This window comes from Mauremys reevesii, linkage group 3 (genome assembly GCF_016161935.1).
Source record: "Mauremys reevesii isolate NIE-2019 linkage group 3, ASM1616193v1, whole genome shotgun sequence".
Taxonomy (NCBI): Eukaryota; Metazoa; Chordata; order Testudines; family Geoemydidae; genus Mauremys; species Mauremys reevesii.
Genome location: NC_052625.1, coordinates 136,631,398 through 136,655,318, shown reverse-complemented (window position 1 = coordinate 136,655,318; position 23,921 = coordinate 136,631,398). Strand labels below are relative to the sequence as shown.

The 23,921-nt window shown below is 39.5% G+C and overlaps 1 long non-coding RNA gene across 2 annotated transcripts in view; it reads left to right on the top strand.

Moving 5' to 3' along the window:
- LOC120400202 overlaps nucleotides 1-23,921 on the top strand; it is a 300,141-nt gene that overhangs the window by 73,901 nt on the left and 202,319 nt on the right. Inside the window, exon 2 of one of the 2 annotated variants that reach the window (XR_005595594.1) lies at nucleotides 1,150-1,229. The exons of the other annotated variant lie outside the window; for it this stretch is intronic. This is a non-coding gene — a long non-coding RNA (uncharacterized LOC120400202). The remainder of the gene's footprint in view (nucleotides 1-1,149; nucleotides 1,230-23,921) is intronic. 2 annotated transcript variants of the gene reach the window in all.

Genomic DNA, 23,921 nt, shown 5'->3' with positions numbered 1-23,921 from the left:
GTGTTGTGTGGTGTAAACACAGGACCATTGCTGTCTGTGCTATCTGTGTTTTGAATTAGGCTGGCTAGAGGAGAGAGTAACAGCATATTTTTGGTACATTGATTTGGGACATTTTTTTCTTACACAGTTAAATGGTTTTTTAATTCTAAGATGCAGAGGGTGTTTTTACCCATCTCGGTGGTTCAACATGCTAGGTAGCTTGCTGAACTACCTGCGCAGTGGAGTCCATATAGTTCTAAGTGTAGTTCTGCTCCTGCAGTGAATTTACCAGGTGTTCATTTATCAAACACAAGGGGTAAACTAACTCCTTCTCTCCTCCCCATAATACACACAGGGCAAATGCTGATTACTGCGGAGTCAGTGAATATTGTCTCTACTATATATGATATGTTGGGTTTTACCTTTGTTCTGTAGTGGCAACTCTCTATAGGGTGTGCTATGTCTAGATCATTGACAAGATGAGAGAGCCCCATAAGGAAAATATAGAGAATTTATGCACACATAAGCATGGAGCAATCAACAACAAAAGAAAGAATGAATAAAACAAAAAAATCTCTATCATTGGTTTGTAATTAAGTGGTACCAGAAAATAAAAGTCAAACTGTAAAAGTAGGTTTCATTTTTTTAAAAAGTCATATAGCGATTTCTATGGCACCTATCACTGTAATATCTGGGTGGTTCTTTAAAAAGCAGTGTAATTATTGTAGCACCATTCTCCTGTAACTACAGATAAATTACAATGTAAAGTAGTAAGGCATTGGTTATTTAAATAGTTACAGGGTATATATTTGATAGTTTATCTGCCTTTCTGAAGTGCTGTTTAACATTTGCTTCCAACCCTGCTGCAGTATCATAGAATAGAAAATGTAGCTAGAATTGCCATTTGTAATGTGATACATTAAACTGGGATTAACTCCTTATCCAAGGATCTCACTTTTATAGCAGTCTTGGTGAAAATAGCAAACCCATTTGTGATCCCCGTAGTTTTCCATCAGATCTACAATAAATCAACAGAGATATATCTACTGTGTGTGTAGGCCCCTATTACTTTATTTCTGTCCAAAGAAACAGAGCACACAAAGCTGAAGTGTACATGTGACAGAAAGGCTTCAAGATGAAAATTTAACCTGAGATCATTCAAAATCGTAGATCCCAGTCCTGATAAAGGAGCTGTGTGAGTAGATTCATATGTCCATGAAAATCTCTGTAACGGAATTGGACCTCAACGAGTAAGTCTGGTTTTTATTATATTTTAGAAAGACAATGTACATCAATGCATACCCAGAGATTAAAGCCAAACCATGTGGTAATATGTTGCATAAATGTAATCTGAAGCGTGAGGGTCACTCAAAGAAGGATTCCAAATGTTATGCAATGAAATGGGTCTCTCATTTTGCTGTGCAGCTAAGACACTGCCAAACATTTACTACTACTGATAACATTACCCCTTGATGAATATTTTATATCAATCAGAACTCAATTGGTCTATTCTCAAAAGAAAAAGAACTACTTAATGTAGTAGTGGCAGAATCAGTGAGCCCCTTGTAGCCAGGTATTAGGTACCTTCCTCCATATGATCTATTGCTCAGTGGATAAATGGGCAACCCACGAGAGCATGACTGGCAGGGAGATGGGAGGATGACATAATAAAATCCAAGAGCAATTAAATAGGGAGGGTCAGAGTTATAAAGCAGCTTGAATTTTCAACATTTTGAATAGAGCTAGCAGTTGTCAGGAGTCCAAAGAGTAAGAGGTTGCAATAATCAGGATGGGAGACAATGTGGATGAGGACAAGGGTGTTAGTAGTGAGGGTAGAATGAAAAGGACAGACTGTGGGAATGTTATGGAGGAAAAAATGACAAGCAGTAAGTAAATGCCTTGTAATTAATTATCAATTTCTGTTTGCTATTTTGATTGAATGTTGCAGAGTATGTAGTATGTCAAAGTATTTCTTTGACATCTGGAAAATAAAGCCTTTATTCCCCAAAGAACATGAACAATACAGTTGACAATAGTGCTGGCTTCTCTTCACTTCCCTAGCATCTTTGAGGTAAAAGGTAATCTAGTCTCCATACCCATTCAGTTTTTGGAGTCCTTATTGAGACTGTCAATAATATTTGCAACTCTAATGGTTTTTTTTTTATTCAGTCACTTACTCACTAGCAATTGGCTTGCAAAATTACCAACTGATGTTCTGTAAGCTACCAGGTGCAGGTGGTATCAGTTTGGTCATTAATTAATTAATATTATTTGTAATAGTGTAGCACTTAGTAGCCCCCATCATGGGCCAGGACCTCATTGTACTAGATGCTGTCCAAACATAGAACAATTTACATTTATGGTTCTGAAGCCACACAACTTCTTTGGCACCCAAAACATTTTATTCTGATTAATGTCTCCCAAGTCACATCTCATATGGAAACTCTTGCTCCCAGTCTCCAGAAGAATACATCACAGCTAGACAATTCATAATGTGTGAGTTGACTTGAGCATGCTTACATGAAAATGCTGAGTCAAATTCAACATTTATGTTTTATGAAATATTCACAAAGAAAACACATTCTCATCTTCCATTCGCCTCTGTACTCAACATTCTGTGGGACAGACACACCGCCATTGGTGCTACTAGCTTCCTCTCTGAACTTGATTTAAATAAGTTAAAAGGCACTGATTGCTAGTACAGTACAATTCCATCCTGTATAGATCATCTTCTGAAGAATGTTGCAGGATGCCCCGCAATCTGGGTAAACTTCCGGGGACTAAAGAGTAACCCTGAAATGACCTGTGAGTTGTGGAAACCTTCAGGATGGACTGTATCTCCTGGAAGGTTTGTTTTTTAAAAAAAGCCAACCCCAAATCCCCAAACCTTCTTTCACCACCAAGTATTTTGAAAATTATAATATCCCTGTGTTGGAGTTCCCACCCTACTATGTATAGTGTATTTAATGCAAATTTAAGTCCTGGCTGATTAACTATTAATTATTATTATTATTAAGTAATTTATTTATTTATTAACATTGATAATGCTGTAGGGCCTTAATACCCAGCCATGTATTGAGACAAACCTATAACAAATTTCAGTTCCAGTCCAAGGAGTTTACAATCCAAACGTTTCCTTGTGCAATAGTTTTATTAGTAGCGCAAATAATAACAACAAACATATGATTCCTCTGTAAGCTTGTCTGTTCTTAGGGTTTCTGTCCTGAGACCTTCCTACTCTGTCTCCCAGAGAGAACTGGGACTGAGAGTCACATCTGTTTGGGTTCATTGCCATTAATGAGCTGGTGGCTTTTTTCAGGGTTCTTCCATCTCCCACTAAGAAAATATGTCAACAGAGGAATCCTGCCAACCTGTGACAGTTAATGATACTGTAAAACACTGAAAAAAGAAGGGGTATCCTAGATTTTATAATGGATCAGTGTTAGGCAATCAGGAAGCAGGGCTTTTAAAGTTCATTTTACAGGAAAAAAAAGTATGAGGGGATGCCAGCTAGCTGGATAAAAGCATAGTGTAGCTGTCAGGATCCTCTACAGCATTTAATTCATTCAAGAACTGGATTAACTTTGAAAATGAAAAAGTTGCTTCTGTAGTCATGGAGGATGGTTCGTAGGCCCCCATAAATCAGGCTGAAAGCTGCAGAGGGTGGAGAGGTTTATGTAGATGAAGTCTCTACCTCATGAGGCTTGTATGTACTTATCAGAATAAGAAAAAAAATATCCAAAGTTGAATAAGTCAGTTGGGTGTAGAAACAAAATATATGATCTTATGCAGCATGGATAAACAGAATCTACGGGAAGGAAGAAATGTTCATGATATTGAAAAAATACAGATCAAAATGAAAAACAGCATCCGACACTGGCAAGGGGAACACGTGAGGATTTAAACACAATGCAACACTAGGATTTTTACAAAATGATTTCACTTTAATTACCAATGCTCTCGTGTTTCTGTTCAGATACAGATTCCCTATGCATAATGGAGTTGAATCTTCCACACATTTTTTTCAGTGGGTTGATTCCATTGTGCATATTCAAGTAAAATCAACTGCACATTTTTTACAGTGGGCTGAGTCTGTGAGGTCTTTCCTCTCTCAGCAGGAAATAAATCTCACATAATTTCAGAAGAGCAGGCTATGGTAGAGCCAGTCACCTCCTATTTGCATTAACAGTGCTTGTTTATTTTAGCCAATGTTTTTTGCACTTTTAGAATATTTTTAAAGTATATGCCGATCATATTACAACATTCCCCTGTATACAAGTGCCACAGTCTTTATACTCTTGTCCTGAACTCACATATAAACACCTATTGAAGACATCCATTTAAATGATGGTAATGATAGTAGAGTCTAATGCACAGAAAGATTTTATTATCATCTTATTTTTGTGTGTATTTTTATTAATAATGTACTGATATAAAAGATAACATTTTATCTCTGGAAATTTGTATCTGCAATTTGTTCTTCCTATTGCACAAACATTTTTAGGATGCCACTCAGCAGTACTGATGGAATATTTATTTAAACAAATATCAGTATTACCCAACTAGCTAGAAAATCCATGAGTTTGGTTTTGATAGCAGAGCATTTCTCAACAATTTATGTGTGCATGCAAATTTTGTTGCTTTGGATATAGGCTAAAGTATTTGCTTTATATGTATTATTTTGTTTGAATACAAGAAAGCTGGTTTGATTTGTATGTTTTCCCCTTATAGAATTGTTCCAAGGCTCTGTCAGAGATCACGTAGAGTAATTTTTCCCATCAATCTTTGCTGTGCAGCCATGCACGAATGCAGTAGGAAAAAGGGGGCAGAAATCAAATCACTTAATTGCAGCATTTTTCATCTACATCTTTTGTTTTATGGTGGTAAAGGCCCCGAAGTAGCCTACCATGATTCATGGCTGTCACTGCTGCCGTTAGCAGTTCAATCTTTCATTCTAGGCATTTTGGTACTGAAAGTACCTACACAATTACTTTGATGAATATGACTTGTTTGTTTTTTCCCCATTTTTAGCAGAGAGTGGTTGTGCTTAATACAGACATTTAAATAAGATAGTATTCATGCCTACTGCATCTGCATTGCATTTCAAAAGTTCTGTATTTAGTTTAACAATAATGCCATTTTACCCTAAGAATTTAAGTTCACTCAGCTTACTGGGTTGTTTTTTTCCACCTCCAATTTTTATGTTTATATAATGGATCTTCATATAACCCCTACTCCATACAAAAGGATTAACTCTCCTTTAAAGATGTGAGGCAGTGGCAATTTTCTTCTCAAACCTCACTATTTTTATTATTTTTATTTTTAAAGTTTTTTCATGAGAATGGCATGACAAACCCAGCAAAGTGGTATGCTGTTAGCTGATCATAAACTAATAATGGTATTGGGCATATGTGAATGCATCATAGAAAGCAACTAACAATATTTGCATATTAGGAGAAATGTCAGCGGTAGCAGCAGGGGTTCTGAGACTATCTAAATGAGCAAGGTTTAAAAAAAAAAAAGCCTGTTATTTTATCAGCTGTGCACTGTCAGCACAAAATGTACCCTTCTTAAGGAAGAGACCAGGAAAAGGCATGTGATTTAATTTCTTCATTAGCACACTCAGTTCTGAACTATTATACCTTGCAGCATACCACTCCACATCATAACCACATGGAAATCCATTTCACATCATGCTTAGGCATCCCAGCCATCTTTCAATGCAGAATGTGTTACTGGTTTGGGTGGCCTTTACATGGCTTCAGAAATTAAAGGAACTTGGATTTCATGGAATACTCTCGTTTACATTTAATATTGCTTTTGTAGCCCAGCCTTATACTTGAAGCTCTGGTCTTTATTTTGTTGGTGCTCTTCCTCATTCATTTCATTATTTATTTTGTTTGCCTTAGACTGCAAGCTCTAGATATGCACTCTGTATAAAGACATTCATAGCAAATGATTATGTATGCAACTAGGAGGTTGGACATGTCTGTTATCATTGTACAGTGATAACAATGTTCAGTGCAGTCCGTGGTGTAGTGTTGTAATAAAACTCAGTACATAAACAGTGAGGGGGATTAACCATTGGAACAATTTACTGAGGGATGTGGTGTATTCTCCATCACTGGCAATTTTAAAATCAAAATGGGATTTTTTTAAAAAGGTATTCTCTATGAATTATATTTGGGAAGTACTGTGGCCTGTGTTATACAAGAGGTCAGACTAGGGCTATAGCCGCTCTAAGCTGACAGGAGAGAGCTCTCCCATCCACATAATTAATCCACCCTCAACGAGCGGTGGTAGCTACCGTATATACTTGTTCATTAGCTCGTTCGTTTATAAGCTGACCCCCCCAAGATGGTTAGGTAAAAATAGCAAAAACTGTCTGACCCTTTCATAAGCTGACCCTATATTTCAGGGGTTGGCAAACTTTGGCTCCTGGCCCATTAAGGTAAGCCGCTAGCAGGCCTGGACATTTTGTTTACCTGGAGTGTTCACAGGCACGGAGCCCTTCAGCTCCCAGTGTCCGCGGTTTGCCGTTCCCAGCCAATGGGAACTGAGGGGTTCCATGCCTGCAGACGCTCCAGAGAAACAAAACAACAGTGTATTAGATATTCAATTCAATGATTCCATAGAGTTTTTAAAATCATTACATTTTGGTGTAGACCCATTTATAAGCCGACCCCCATTCTTTGATGCGTCATTTTTTTTACCAAAAATATTCAGCTTATGAACAAGTATATATGGTATGTTAGTGGGAGAAGCTGTCCTGCCGACATAGGCCTGTGCACACTACCACTTATGTTGGTATAATTTATGTCACTCGGGGAGGGGGAGGGGGAAGGGTGTTGTTTATTCACACCCCCAAGCAACATAAGTTATACTGACATAAGTGGTAGTGTAGACATAGCCAAAATGTTCACAATGGTCCCTACTGGCCTTGGAATCTATGAATCTGTGAATTTAAAAAGAGGCTAAGGCTAAATACACAGCCCCCAAGCCCCTTAAAGAGCCAATCCTTAAACAGCAACTGCCATAATTAAATCCATAGTATTTAAACCTAAATCTAACCATTAAAACTCTTACAACAAACAAGCAAAGGGTGATAAAGTAAATGTACTAACTGATAACCCTTCAGCAAGGTTTGGATACTCAAATTGTACATTGTTGTTGTTTAAAATATCTAGCACCAGAAGTCCAGGGCTCAAATTGTGGGGAGAAGAAATGAATCACAAGTTCCTTCTTTTAAAATAATTTTGGACAAGGGAAGAGCGGGGAATTTGTTAAGGCCCTGATACTGCAAACATTTACACATGGGCAAACTTTCACTGCTGTGAATAGATCTAACTGTGAATGAGACTAACCACATCAGTAAAATTAAGCACATGCACAAGTATGTGTAGCAGTGGGGCTCAGAAGGGTCAAATCCTATAATCCAAACATATGAGTTGTCCATCGAAGACACAATCAGATACAATGATGAAATACTCTAGATTGATACGTAGAATGGACTACTCATGAACAAGAGTTCCAGGATCAGGCAGACAACACATATGGCTTTTTAAATTGTCTCACATTAATCATTTCTTCAAAGAAACGGCAAGTTAGAAAGATAATTCCACCACTCTTTCAGAATATACTAGCTCAGGCTCCAGTCCCACAAAGATTTATTCACTTGGATAGCCTTATGCTCACAAGTAGTTCCACTGAACTCCATGGAACCATTCTCATGTGTAAAAGCGCTCACATGCATAAGTCTCTGTGGGATGAGGGCCTAAGATTTTGAAATTAATTATTAAAATTTTTCTGTTGCTAAACCCCTCTCTCCTTGCCCTTACTGTGGAAAATATGCAAATATCTGAACATTTCTCAGAATTAAGGGAAAACAACAACAACAACAAAAAAACAAATAGATCCTCACAGTAGAGGTATAGAATATAAAATCAATGGGGTGCAGGAGTCCCATCCAGACAGATTGGATTGCAGGAGTGAGGCCATAAAATGTTTGATATTTACCAATTTTAAGAGATGTAATTTTAAGAGACATTTGCTGGGAGCACCACAGAAAGTTTTACCTTTTCCCTTTGAATTGCTCCTAGTACCAGTTCACTTTGCATTGAGGTTAAGACCACCATCAATTACAAGCAAACCTGCTGCTGGAATTTAAAGCCACAAAACCCAGTGGCACAACTGGACTTAGGCCCCTCTCCAACTGAATACTTAAGAAGGTATTGAGCAGTGGTCCTTAAGCAGTCCTTAAAACTTGATGGGACTAGTCACATGCTTAATACTAGGCACCTAAGTACTTTTCTAATACAGGGCTGTAGGTGACTTTAACTCTGCCATAATTACATACTATCAGTTTAGGTAAACTAAAGTCATTAATAAATAGATATAAAATACTTAAATATTGTGAGGATTCTTAGAATAAAATGATACCATGCTGAATAAGACTGATTAATCAATCAATTATAGAATGAAAAGAATTGTGCTTACCTTGCAATAGCTGTCTACTGCACAGGCAATTGTTAGACTTTAAAAAAAATGAGTGTAGGTTGGGGGAGGTTGGACTTTTCAATGTAAAAGGAGGATAGTAATTAATTCTGTGCTTTATATTTATTACACTTAAGAATACAAAAGAATTATTCATTGAATTTTATTTTAATCAAACTAATAAAAGAAACAAATTTAGACCTTGATCCTGCAAAGATTTTCAGACACGAATAACTTTGCTCATATGAGTAGTTCTCTTGAAGTTCAGTGGGCTACTCGTGTGGACAAAGTGAGGCATGTGAATAAGTCTTTGCGGGTTAGGGTCTTAGGGCCTAAAGATGCAGAGAGATTCCTAGTGGGTTTTTAAAAGCGTCTATGACCTAACCCTCATTGATTTAAATGGGAGTTAGGCGCATAGCTGCATTTGAAAATCTCACTGGGCAGCTCTCTGTGCCTTTAGATCAGGGGTCGGCAACCTATGGCACGCGGCTCTCCAGGGTAAGCACCCTGGTGGGCCGGGATGGTTTATTTACCTGCTGCATCCGCAGGTTTGGCCAATCGTGGCTCCCACTGGCCGCAGTTTGCCCTCCCAGGCCAATGGGGGTGGTGGGAAGTGGCGGCCAGCACATCCCTCGGCCCCCACCGCTTCCCGCAGCCCGCCTGGTGAACCGCGGCCAGTGGGAGCCACGATCGGCCGAACCTGCGGATACAGCAGGTAAATAAACCATCCCGGCCCGCCAGGTTCCTTACCCTGGCGAGCCACGTGCCAAAGGTTGCCAATCCCTGCTTTAGATACTTGAAGACCTTTTAAAATCTGGCCCTTAGTGCTTGTGTGGGGATGTTAAATGTTGTTATATCCAGTGACTAAAGTCATGCATACCAATCTTTCTCATATACATGCATGAATGTGTGTGTACAGTTATATACAGTTATAATTGTGATAATTGCATATTTTCTGATTATTTGAATATTAATTTTTCTCTTATAATTATCTTTTTATTAAGTGATTAGACCAATCAAAATTTCAGCTTTTCAATTTTTACTTTGCTTAAATGAGAACATTTACATGATTGATGAAAGACGTCATGAATGCTTATTTTACATGTGAAGCTTGAATAATGCCCCCAAATATTATTTAAGAAATGCATTTAGTAATACCATTTTCCTAATTGTCCTTGGCTCTGTGGACTGGCCATAGCACAGCATGCTAAGGCTCTAAACTCAGCTGTACCTTGCAAAATGCTGAAAGAAAATGAACATTGATTGGAGAGGCAACATTAGCAAATCGGTAAACATGCAGAGGTTAGAATTGATGCCTCTTCTGCAAAGCCCAAATTAATAGAGCTTTTCATGGGGGAACCAACATGGGAACTATGTGGAGATGGAATTCTCTCTGCAATCTGGGGGCAGGATTGTCCAAACTTATGCGGGTATAATAGGTATAATAAAACTGCAGCCATCTGCAGCATCCCCCTATACATGGGTTTTGGTCAGTGAATTGGCCTACGATAGGTCAAGACCACTGTATTGGCTCACCACCCGTCGTTCTGTGGAGTGAGCAGTCTGTGCTGCATAGCCACTCTGCTGCCTGCCTGTTTTCGTCCTGAACACCATGAAACTGATTTGCTTGTGTTTGGGATCCTCTGTGGTCATGGATGGACCAGGTCAATTTCCACCATAAGTTAGGGCTACAATGTAGTATTAGCTGAAGTATTTCATTCAGTGTTATGTATTTGGTTATAACTCCAGAAAACTATAATATATGCTAGCTTGAACTTGAGAGACGAAATAGACAATTTGTAAGGGAACCACAGCCTATGAAATGTCACTAAAAGCTTATATCTAAAGTAAGCTCATACTCTACTGATATAGTGCAGTAAGTCGTCACATCTGAAGCAGATGGAAAAAAATGTGTTTAACACTGTGGATAGTAGTTTGGATTTTGATGGGGGGGGGTGTATTAAGGGGGAGGGGTGGCAGTCTGCCTATGGCAGTAACTGTCAAGAATGCTAGAACTCTTGATAATTTCAGTGCGAGTTAGTTTACCAGGGCTTACAACCTGCTTAATGCTGGGAAGAAAGCTTGTAACTGTTTTGCCTTCTCATCAGTATGTGATATGAAATAATCACAGTGGTTACTTAACAGTGATGAAAAGCTTCAGTAGCAAGGGGAAAGAGACTGCTAATCTGATTGAATGTGGGCATTTCAGGTTTGGAAATATGTGCTACCTACTAAAATGAGCTATTGACTAATTCTGAAAGAAATGTTATATGGGCTTAATGTTCATCTTCATCCACACTATAATGAGAAGGATTAGACTGGTTTCCATACATAGAATATTTATTTTAGCAATACAGAAAAATGTATTTCCGTAATATTTTTTCTGTATGCACAAAACCTTAAATTTTGCAGATGTGATTAATGTTTTAATTTGCCGTTCTAGTTGGATACAAGTTTACCATACAATATAAATTACTTACAAAGAAATTTGCTTATATGGAGTTTAATTCATATGCTGTTTAACCACCGTGTGTGGCACAGCTCTGCTGTTTCTATGGGACTGAGCAGTTGTGCAATTGATTTGAAAAATAAAAATAATCAGGTTACACAAAGCATTCCTTAACAACCTAAACCAAAGCCTTTATGAAGCAAATATGTGCTATAATTAGTGTTTGTTTTAGCATGAATTGGTAAACAAGATATTAATTATAAGTTGTGAATTTAAAACCTGACAAGTCATTTTGATTGGCCAATCTTTAATTATTTATTTATGTTGTCAATTGTGTACTTGCTCATAGATTTCATTTGCAAAGCAAAGGAAGGTCAATTAAACATCTTGCAAGACAATATTTATATAAATCTGCAGCCAGATACTCAGCTAGCGGAAATCAGGAGTTGAAATTGAATTCAGGAGTTACGTCAATTTATACAAGCTGAGAATCTGGTCACTAATTGTAATCATATATATATACATATATATATATATATAAAGCAATAGAATTCTGTCTCAGGATTGACTTTATTGCCTTTGTAAAGAACAGCTATAAGCAGTATTTCCTTGCAAATGTATAAACTGATACGAATTCTTCAGTGCATCTCAGTTATGGTGATCAAGATGTTTTGTTTGGTGAACCGCCTCCAACGAGGACTCTAGCTTATTACCTTGTGTTGTGCTTTAATATATATCTCTTACCTCTTCACTTACTAGCTCATGTGCAGCAACTAACTTCTCTTATATGTTGTTTGTCCGGAAATCTCTGGTGTTAAGGGTTGCGGCAATTTTCTGACTCCAAAACAAACAAGGAAATACAAAATATCACATTGTTTAAGTTCAAATCCTGTTTTCATTTAAATGAATGGGAGTTTGATCATTGACATCAGTGGGGACAGGATTGGTCCTTATGTAATATGAATTTCCACGCTAAGAACAACTTCCTCATAATCCTCCCTCACTGTTGGGGTAGGGGTGGATTAGAAGACCTCTGGAAGTTCTGTCTAGCCCTCGGGGGTGGCTCTAGGGATTTTGCCGCCCCAACACACTGAAAGGAGGTCCACTGAAGCCGCAGGACCAACGGACCCTTCTTAGGCAAGCTGCCAGAGGCAGCCTGCCTGCCGCCCTCATGGCGTCGGCAGAGCGCTCCCCGTGGCTTGCCGCCCCAAGCACACGCTTGGCATGCTGGGGCCTGGACCTGTCTCTGCTAGCCCTATAATTGTATGATTCTCTAATCAATGAAGGGGAGATTGGACTGACTGAAATGAAGGCCAAATCAACCCCAGACAGAGGTGAGACTCTTATACCAATAAGCTCTTTGGACAACTCTCCCCCCCATTACACTTAAAGCAAATTTCCACAAGTGTAATAATTGCAATAACATTGGTCCCTACAAATGCTTTCATTCATGACTAGTCCTAATGAGTAAAGTTACATGCCTTTACTGTTAATAAGAATGCATCTTGTTTAGTTGACTACTTCCATAGTAAAGTGAAACTTCTGTGTTCTAGCTTTGGCACATACACTGTACTGTACATCTAATATATTTAGCACTTGTATCCCATAGCACTTTAAATTTTCACTAAGCACAGTTCATTTCAATACAAAATTTATTAACTAATTAAACTGTTTAAAAAGATATATTTAAGTAGGATTACATTCCAATCAGTTGCATCTGATTTAATAGAGAACATATTTTATAAACATCCGCAAATTCCAGCACAAAATACTGCTCCAGATAGTGGCCATTGTAACAGGGCAGCATCCTCTCTGAACCTTTCAGTGTGCAGCCTTAATTCTGTCAGTAGGAATAATTGCATACTAATGACTAAGCATTGCAGAGACATCAGATGAGAAACAATAAAACAGCCCCCTCCAGTAACAAGGACACAGGCTGAATCAGGTTTTAGTCAGTACATTTTGGGACCTACTTAAAATGCAGGGGAATTCTTTAAAACTATAGGCAAATTGCAGAACACATTAATTAAAATTATTTCAGGGTGACTTTGGCAGGAGAAGTGACTCCATCTCTCCCCAAGCTCAACTTTTCTCTATTCCCCACACCGCAGCATTTTGCTTCCCTGAGATCCCAGGAATTAAGGAAAAGAAATTCCAGGCTCTTCTTTATCTGGTGTGGCTGAAGAGCACAAATCCCTCAAGGTGAAGGGATCAGAAAAAGGGCAAAGAATAACTAGCATCACTGGTTCAACCTCAGTGCTGCCAAACAGGGACTGATCAGAACACGCAGGTGAATGAATGACATACAGAGAGAGATATTTAAGTTACAGACCACAATTTTGTTATTTTAACAATGGAGGATGGGTGCTGTATGCCCATGATAGGTATGTCTCACATACCAGGCATTTAATTGGTCCAGCATGGGGTTACTGGTCTCATCAGGGCCGGCTCCAGGCATCGGCAAAACAAGCAGGTGCTTGGGGCGGCCACTCCGGAGAGGGGCGGCACGTCCAGGTATTCGGCGGCAATTCAGTGGAGGGTCCCTCGCTCCCAGTCGGAGCGAAGGACCTCCCGCTGAATTGCCGCAGATTGCGATTGCTTTTTTTTTTTTTTTGGCTGCTTGGGGCGGCAAAACCCCTGGAGCCAGCCCTGGGACTCAAACCATATAATCAGTAACTCAGGGTAGATCCTCTTCAGCCTGCCCCTAGGATTCAGCTCTCTCACCCATCCCCTATAAGGAGGACCTCTGACTGCAAAGACTTCAGGACTCCCTTCTCCTTACAGATAAAAGGTCTACCAGTCAAAGCCTCTTTTTCCCCTGGGAGTTGAGTGTTTCAGCATTTATCTGCACTGGACACCAGCTACTCATGGTGCTATCAGTTAGCTTTGACACAACCCTGCTCCCAATCCCTAAGGCCTTCCAGCTAAATGTCAATTCCTGCATCTGATAAGTGCATTCAATCATCTCTGAAGCCTTAGCCACCTTGAACCAGATGTCACTGTGTGATGTCCCTAAAAACTCAGATTTCTTGTAACACATGTCCCTATTTGTGATCACTGACCCAGCCACATCCAAAAGGATTCTGGCCAATTCACAGTTCACACCCTTCCAAGCCAAGTCCACATGAGCTGGCTGGAGAGCTCCCCACCACACTCACCTCATGAGCATTTGTGACTAAACCAATCTCATGTTCAACCATGATGGTCTAAGACATCCCATGTCTTTCTGAATCCTAATTCTCAAGTTTACTCCAGTGCAGGACCCAAGATCATTTTCTCCTGGGGGAATAACCAGGCATTAGATGGTTGAAGTTTGCCCATCAACACGTGGCAAGTTGGTCCCTGGACACCCAAGAAGGCTTTGAATGGGAGGTAGAGGGCATGAGATTGAATCAGTCTCCTATGCCCTCTGAGTCAGCCAATGGGAGGCAGAGAAGCTCTTCTTCCTCCCCAAGGCACATTCCTATGTGCATCAGAAGCACAAGGAGGAGGTAGGCTCTGGCATGTCTGGGTATGAACTCTCCTGTTTTCTGCCCCACCCTTCTGCTGATCTGACAACAACCCCTGAAACTGAGACAGGAAGGAACAATTCCAAATTGCTTGGCAGCATATTCTCTCACCATTAGGATGTTTATGGTATAAACAGGATTGCTGTGTGTCGTGCATTATATCCCCAACCCATACAAATAAATTCCCTATCAAGAACAAACCCATCACATGCTTTTTCAGTATGCAATGCCTATGGTATGTATCAAACCCTTTTCTTTCTGTTCTGAACTCTTGTTTTCCTGGCATGTTGTTGTACTATAGAGGAGACCAGATATATTTTAGACACATACTTAACAGTAGTATCTGACTGGGAAACATTAATAGCACAGGTGAAAAAGGGAGCAGAATTTTGTTTAGATAAAATTTTGTGAAACTGTAACAATTTCTGTTTCAGATGTTTTAATTTCTCTTCACTGAATTTCACCAGCCCAAGTTCCAAATGGATCAAACACTGTGTGTTTTAATTGGCACATTAACTCAATCTCTACAGCTATAAGCCTGATTTTTGCCTTCAATTTTCAGATGTGTAAGACACAGAGTTGTAAAGGTATTTAGGCATTGCAGTGCAAAGAGTTGCAACACCTAACTGATTTAGGAGTTTAAGGGCTTGTTTGTACAGTGGGGTAATGTGCTCTATGTTGGTGTGATTTTTAAAGTACATTAACATGTTGCACATTAATTGGTCTATGTTGACCCTGCTGGTATGCTTCAGCATAGTGTTGTTTGAAACAGTAGGGAAACTTTAGTGTACAACAGCAGGGTCTACGCATACCAATTAATGTACAACACATTAGTGCACTTTAGTCTTATTTTCAAAAGTGATTTAGGCACTTAGGAGGCAAATTCTAATTGACAGCTAATGGGATATAGACTCCTACGTGCTTAGTCACACCTAAATACCTTTACAATCTGGGCCTAAATGGTTAACTTATAAATCACTTTTGAAAATGGGGCTTAGGCTCCTAAGTCACATAGATGTTTTTGAATTTTTTACCCAATATTTACAATACTGTTGTATATTTTAAAAAGCTTTAAAAAACTCTGCATCCCACACCACTGTGGACAAGAATAAAAAAAGAAAATGTATCAATCTCTTCATTATATAGTCACAATAGTTAGTTATATAAAGGGGGATTCACATAAATTTTTGGTATGTTTAATATATATCAACTAACTATAAAGTGTTAAGAAGGCCCTACAAATTTTAGCCGGGAAGTTGCAGCATTTCAAATACTTCACTGCAATGAGGAGTGTGGTATATAAAAAACTAGACATGTATACAAAAATAACTTGGCAGAAATATATGTGAGTAGCTTACAGACTGTGTACAATAAGCCAGGATTGAAATATAATCAAAAGCCTGATGCTGAGATTGAAGAAGAGTGAAGTATATTGAGGTCTTCTTAGGAAGTGATGAAATTATTTTCTGAGGACCCAATTGCAAATAGAAAGAAAGATTAATCTTATTTGTCAATTACTTAAGGTTGCTGAAAAAGCCACAGTGAGATAATCTTATATAATTGATATTAGTAAATATGCAATTTAAACAGAAAATGCTCCAATAAATAACTTCAATCCAGACTTTTCTGTCATCAGATATTGTCTTTCTGTGTTTAAAACTGGGAGCTCTGGGTGGAGAAGGGAGAGAGCAAGTAGACATTTTTAGAGTTTTAAGGAATTATCTAACAAATCAGAATTTCTTCTTCGATGTATTAATTTGCAAATATCCTAAACTCAGTACAGCAATCGAATGTCAAGAAGTAAAAGAAAGGGCAGTGCTGTTGTATTGTCTATTTGGTTTTTACAGACTTTTGTTTTTTGTTTTTTTAAATGTAGACCCATATCTCAATAGCTTTGTCTATGAACAAAAGAGTTTTATGACATTTACTAATTTTAGTGGGCCAAAATCATCCTCTCCCCTAGTATAAAACTATTTATTTAGGGGAAAAAATGTCTGCACAGCTCTTCATTAAGTCTGCCTGCACAACACATTTTTTCAACATATGGAAAAAAGGAAATCCAGATTATTATGTATTCTTACTATTTTATTTTGCTAGCTCAACAGCAGTTTATCCTTCATTAGGATAATATTAGTCACTATCATCTGTCAGGAGTTTTCTATATTTTTCCTTTCATATTTTGAATCAGCAAAATAAGTTAGTTCCAGAGGGCCAGATGATGAGCCCTTACTCATCTTGGCGAACAGTTATTCACACAAAATGTCCCAGAAGTCAATAGGTACACTTCTGTGAGTAACTGCTCACCAGTGCTAGTAGTGGCTTCCTAAGACCCATATTCAGGTAGTAATGGAAGAGCTGGCTGAAGTGGTAGATGTATACTTGTTCACAGGGCCGTATTAACTCTCCTGTGGGCCTGGGGCTATTAGATTTTGTGGGGCCCCTGTATACAAGTCTTTTTCTTAATTTAAAACAAAATGATCACAATTATGGCATCGAGGCTATTAACACTATACTAAACTTGGCTTTTAATTAACATAAAGCTGCTCTGTGGTTACATTTCAGTCTTAAAATATATAGAATATAGTAAAGTTAATTTAAAATAGCCTACTTCTTACCTTAGAACAGCTGTTATATTAGTTTATTTCTGGGAGGGAGTTTGGGTGCAGGAGGGGATTCTGACCTGGGGCAGGGGGTTGGGGTGCAAGGTGCAGGCTCCAAGCAGGAGCCACTTACCACAGGTGGCTCCAAGTTGGTGGTGCAGCAGGGCTCAGACAGGCTGCCTGCATGCCGTGGCCCATGCCACTCCTGGAAGTGGCCGGCTGCTGGCATGTCTCTGTGCTCCCCTGGGCAGAGGGGAACAGCATGTCTCTGTGCGCTGCCTGCACCCACAAGCGCTACCCCCACAGCTCCCATTGGCCTGTTCTCCCCCCCGCAACCCCCACCAGGAGCCGCAGAGACTCCGGAATGTCTCTTATTTTGATAAAATCCATTGTAAAAATTTGCCATGACTCATCCATGGCAAATGGTTTTCTCCAAAGTTTTTGTTACAAAATCACTTCTTGAAGTCTGAGGATTTATCCTATTGCAAAAATGATATATACACCTCTACCTCGATATAACGTGACCTGGTATAACATGTATTCGGATATAACATGGTAAAGCAATGCTTGGGGGGGGGGGCGGAGGCGGGACTGTGCACTCTGGCAGATCAAAGCAAGTTCGATATAACGCGGTTTCACCTATAACACGGTAAGATTTTTTTGGCTCCCAAGGACAGTGTTATATCGGAGTAGAGGGGACAAAATAATTGCAGCTCTCCACTCCTTTCTGTCTCTCCCATCCCCTTCCCTCCTGGTATTATAGATTAATGTTCACTTCAGGTAGTTTTGTCCTTTAAAAGAAAAACAAAAATGAAGCAAATATAGTGAGGTGCTGGATTGACAGCACTTGAACCTGAAGCTCTCTATTTAATCAAGAAATGATCAAGGATAATGCACACTTTCTTGGCACTTTACCATCAGTGGACCTCAACTGTGTCTGAGATATTACCTTAGACCTTAGTCCATCCTGCACTTTGCTGCATATTGGGCTACCTATATTTGCCATCCTTGCCTATCAACAGCTCTTCTCTCCAGATCTTCCTGTTTCATGTTGAGGAGCTTGATGATGTTCAGAACTGTTTGTTTCAATGTTGTTTGCGGTCTTCCTCTCTTTCTACTTGTGTTTTCTGGCTTCTATTCAAGGGAGGTATTTGGTAAGCATTCTTTTTCCATTCTCAGCACATGTCCCAGCCACTGATGTCTTCTCTGGTAGATTATTTGTGAGTGGGGACCTTGTCTAGTATTTTTTCTGACTTCTTCATTTGTCATATGTTATACCCAATATTCTTCTCAGACATTTGTGATTAAATGCATCCAGCTTTTGCATATTTTTCTTGGTAAGTTGCCATGTCTCACTGCTAGATGTTGTGATGGTGATAACAATTGCTTTGTACACATTCAATTTTGTCTTGAGGGAGATATTTTTGAGTTGCCAGATGTATTTGAGTCTTCCAAATGCAGTGTTTGCCTTCCCAATTCTTCTTCTTATTTCCTCTGAACTAGTACCATCTTGGCTGATGGTACTTCCAAGATACATAAAATTGTCCACCTTCTCCAGTTTCTCTTCTTCAATTTTGATTTCTATTCTGATAGTCCCCATTAACATGACTTTACATTTCTTTGCATTGTATCTCAAACCCATCTTCTCCATTACTTCTTTTACTTGAAGACATGGAATCAGTCATCTGTTTGCTGTGCAACAAAATATGGACAGAGAAAAAAGTGCTTGAAGAATGGACCCTCGATATCATAATCAAGTTACAAAAGAAAGGTGATCTAAACAATTGTTCAAATTGGAGGGGAGTAACACTTCTATCTGTTACAGGAAAAGTATTAGCAGCAGTCCTCCTGAACAGAATGAAAGGACATATGGATACCATCCTACGTGAACAACAATCTAGATTTAGACAAGGGAGATCATGTACAGATGATATTTTCACTCTGAGATGGATTATTGAGAACACAATTGAATTCCAAGACAGTCTTGCCATCAATTTTGTGGACTTTCAAAAGGCATCTGATAGTGTAAACAGAGAAACAGTGTGGAAAATTGTGGAACTGTGTCTGAGACTTGCCTTTAATTGAGTGAGGTTATCCAATACTCAAATGTAATACCTGTTGGTATCAACTGGCCTTGACCTGGTTTGAACTAAATATAAAAGGCTGTGTAGGCCATTACTATCTTTTTAACTTTGAAATACAGATGCCTGCCTGACTCATAGATAATCTCTGTAACTTCACACAGCCAACAATAATCTGATGTATTTTGGGTCAAGTGAAAATGCTTTATGGACAAATCTGCTTTTAAAAGAGAAAAACAAGTGGTTGTTTTGTGGTTTCACTGAGAATAGGAGGACAAATATCCCTGTTTAATTACTTGTATTTTAAATAAACCATTTGCTTCCTCTCTTTCTGAGACTAAGTTGATTTGATCCAGAAAGCACACATACCCAAGGGATCACTCTGTTTTGATTTATGGGGCCTTTTATGCAGCAGAAGATCCTTCCAATCAGGAGGCACTATTGTGCTTTTTATGATTTACAGTATAATGAAGCAAAGCACCACAGTACGTATGCATCATAAAGACTGGAAATAGGCTGCAGGCCTCAACTATTGCCTTTTCCCAATAAGTACTGAAAAAGTGCACCCTTTTTTCTGAATAATTATGTCCCTGATGAAGCGACAATATCATTAAGTACGCTTTGTTTTTCGAGAAGGGAGCAAAGAGAGAGGCTATTACTTACTGCCCTTCAGTGATAAATATTTCAGCCTTCTGTTTATCACATGTGTGTGTTTTATTTACATTTTTACACAAGTGAAAGATCTAACTGCTTCACACAAGGCTTAGAGTTGGCAATACATGTCTTGATTGGAAAAATACTGCTGGGGGTAACATTAACTCTTTGCAGATGGTGGAATGCTATACAGACATCACACAGTTACCTCACTAATGTCTCATGTATAGAGAGAAAACTGTGACACTTCAGGTACCTCTGGATGGTAACTGTTGCCAAATGCAAGTTTGTAATGGTCATCACTGTAATACATTCTTCTATACATTCCTTTCATTAGGATTCTAATAAATGTCTCCGATGTTCTGAGGGTTAAAGTACTTCTATCTATTACAGCCAAGGTTACAGTGAAAAAAGAGCTACAGTGAGTGATTGTAAATATTAATATAACAAAGGCCAGTCCTCAAGACATGTTAAAATTAATGCTGAGGTTATGACACAACCCAACAAAACAAGAATGTTCAGGCAAGGATCTAGCTGTAACATTTATATGCTCTGTTATGGTGCAGTATTGCAGAGATCTGAGACCAGGACGTGCGGTTATATAAAATGTAGGTATACATCTTTACTTTGATATTATTTCTGTAACTCCATAGATCAACATGATGTTTCACAGAATAAAGAAAGATTCCCTATCCAAAAGAGAATGCAATCAGTTGCAGGCCCTGGATCCTACAATGAGTACTATACACAAGGACCCCTGTCCCTGCACAGAGCCCCTTTGAAGTCAATGGAGCTCCGGGTTCACGGCATAGAGCCAGTTGTAGGATTGACATTTCAGACGCAAAAAGGATCTGTGCACAGATTATTTTATGCCTGTCTATCCCTTTGAAAGACTAGAGACTAAGGTAAGGCTGGAACCCCAGGAAGAAATAACATAGAGAGGAGCTGAGGAAAGGTTGTACAAAGGAGACAGTAAAATTATGCAGCCACATAGCAGCATAGAATGGTCTTTTGGTGGTTCCTTTTGTTTTTTGTTAATATTAATTGTTTTGATTTAATTAGAACTGAGTCAAGAAGAAGGTGGCAGTGGGTCAGGGATAGAGTTTCATGTCTATCTTTGAACGGTTGCTTTCTGGAGTTGAGTTAAATGAACACTGACTTCTTTGTGAATTTTATCTTGACAATAACATCAAATAGATATGGTCCTGAGTTGTTAGATTCAGGTCCAGATCCAAATTTTCCCCTATGCTTATGGAGTTCAGCTTCTTATTCCAGAGCACCCAGCACTCTTTGGGACAGCCAAAGCCAAGATCAAATTTTTAGAATTTCTGAACTATCAAAACAACTTGGAAATACCCCAATATTCGTTGCATCCATTACTGAGCCCTTCAGTTCTTGTTTGCATGCTACACTAGCCTCCTTTGAAAAGCCTCCATTTTCATACCTCAGATCCCTGGTGGGTTAGAATCACCCAGGGAGTCCCTCAATGCCAACTGGTATACCTTAGAGACTAACAAATTTATTTCAGCATAAGCTTTTGTGGACTACAGCTCACTTCTTCGGATGCATAGAATGGAACACACAGACAGGAGATATTTATACATACAGAGAACATGAAAAGGTGGAACTACGCATACCAACTGGAAGAGTCCAATCAATTGAGATGAGCTATCATCAGCAGGAGAAAAAAACCCTTTGAAGTGATAATTGAGATGACCCATAGAAGGTGTGAGGAGAACTTAACATAGGGAAATAGATTCAATTAATGTAATGACCCAACCATTCCCAGTCTCTGTTTAAACCTAAGTTAATAGTATCTAATTTGCATATTAATTCGAGTTCAGCAGTCTCTCTTTGCAGTCTGTTTTTTGAAGTTTTTTTGTTGCAAAATTGCCACCTTCAAGTCTGTCACTGAGTGGTTAGAGAGGTTGAAGTGTTCTCCCACTGGTTTTTGAATGTTAGATTTGATGTCAGATTTGTGTCCATTTATTATTTTGCGTAGAGATTGTCCAGTTTGGCCAATGTACATGGCAGAGGGGCATTGCTGGCACATGATGGCATATATCACGTTGGTTGATGTGCAGGTGAACGAGCCCCTGATGGCGTGGCTGATGTGATTAGGTCCTATGATGGTGTCACTTGAATAGATATGTGGACAGAGCTGGCATCGGGCTTTGTTGCAAGGATAGGTTCCTGGGTTAGTGTTTATGTTGTGTTGTGTGCGGTTGCTGGTGAGTATTTGCTTCAGGTTGGGAGGCTGTCTGTAAGCAAGGACTGGCCTGTCTCCCAAGATCTGTGAGAGTTAGGGATCATCCTTCAGGATAGGTTGTAGATCTTTGATGATGAACTGGAGAGGTTTTAGTTGGGGGCTGCTAGTGGCGTTCTGTTATTTTCTTTGTTGGGCCTGTCCTGTAGTAGGTGGCTTCTAAGTACTCTTCTGGCTCTGTCAATCTGTTTTTTTCACTTCAGCAGGTGGGTATTGTAGTTTTAAGAATGCTTGATAGAGATCTTGTAGGTGTTTATCTCTGTCTGAGGGATTGGAGCAAATACGGTTGTATCTTAGAGCTTGGCTGTAGACAATGCATCGTGTGGTGTGTCCTGCATGGAAGCTGGAGGCATGTAGGCAAGTATAGCGGTCAGTGGGTTTCTGGTATAGGGTGGTGTTTATGTGACCATCGCTTATTAGCACAGTAGTGTCTAGGAAATGGACTGCTTGTGTAGCTTGATCTAGGCTGAGGTTGATGCTGGGATGGAAATTGTTAAAATCATGGTGGAATTCCTCGAGGACTTCTTTTCCATGGGTCCAGATGATGAAGATGCTATCAATGTAGCGCAAGTAGAGTAAGGGCATTAGGGGACGAGAGCTAAGGAAGCGTTGTTCTAAGTAAGCCATAAAGATGTTGGCATACTGTGGGGCCATGCGGGTACCCATAGCAGTGCTGCTGACTTGAAGGTATATATTGTCCCCAAATGTGAAATAGTTGTGGGTGAGGACAAAGTCACACAGTTCAGCCACCAGGTTAGCCGTGATATTATTGGGGATACTATTTCTGATGGCTTGTAGTCCATCTTTGTGTGGAATGTTGGTGTAGAGGGCTTCTACATCCATAGTGGCTAGGATGGTGTTTTCTGGAAGATCACCGATGGATTGTAGTTTCCTCAGGAAGTCAGTGGTGTCTCGAAGATAGCTGGGAGTGCTGGTAGCATAGGGCCTGAGGAGAGAGTCCACATAGCCAGACAATCCTGCTGTTAAGGTGCCAATGCTTGAGATGATGGGGTGTCCAGGATTTCCAGGTTTATGGATCTTGGGTAGCAAATAGAATACACCTGGTCAGGGTTCTAGGCATGTGTCTGTACAGATCTATAAACAAAGCCATCAAGTTAAACGAGCAGGGGCAAAGACAGCTTAAAGCTCACAATGAGGGAAGGAGCCTGTACCCCCAGGAAGCCTTCCTGGCTCTTGAACAGAGACAATAGACTTTGGAAAATATAAGTAGAAGGAAAAAGACATTTTGGCACCCATCACCTAAAGGACAAAGGAGAAGTAGCTCCTTTTGAGCTCATGAGATGTGGATTCTCTTGGTGTGAAAACCAAGAGTAGCTGAATTGACTATAGGTGAGAAACCTGCTTAGGCAGAGATTGTAACTCACTGAGGTTAAGTTTTAGTCACTAGAAAGTGTATTTTGCTTTGGTTTACTTGTAACCATACCTGTCCATTGTATTCATACTTATCACTTAAATCTCTGTTCTTTGTAAATAGACTTATTCTTGTTTTATTACAAAACCATCACAGTGCTATGTATTAAACTGAAGGGTGATGTTCTCGGCTGAACTAACAGGCTGGTGTGTGCTCTCTCTCTTTTTGAAAGGAAAAAACTTAATAACTTCTGTAAGTATCCAGTGAAAGGGACTGGACACTGCAGAGGTGATGGTTTGTGGGAGATTCAGGAGTGGAAGGGCTGTTGGAGTCATCCTGCAAGGAGTAACCAGGCTGGTGTAAGCCAAGGGGAGGCTATTGTGCTATGAACATGCTGCTAATGTCAGGGCTCTGAGCCAAAGCTGCGTAGCACAGAAGCAGCCAAGGCTGCAAGGCAGGTGGTGACAGAACCCCTTAACGGTATGGGTGACCCCTCAAAGCATCTCCATTAAATGAGT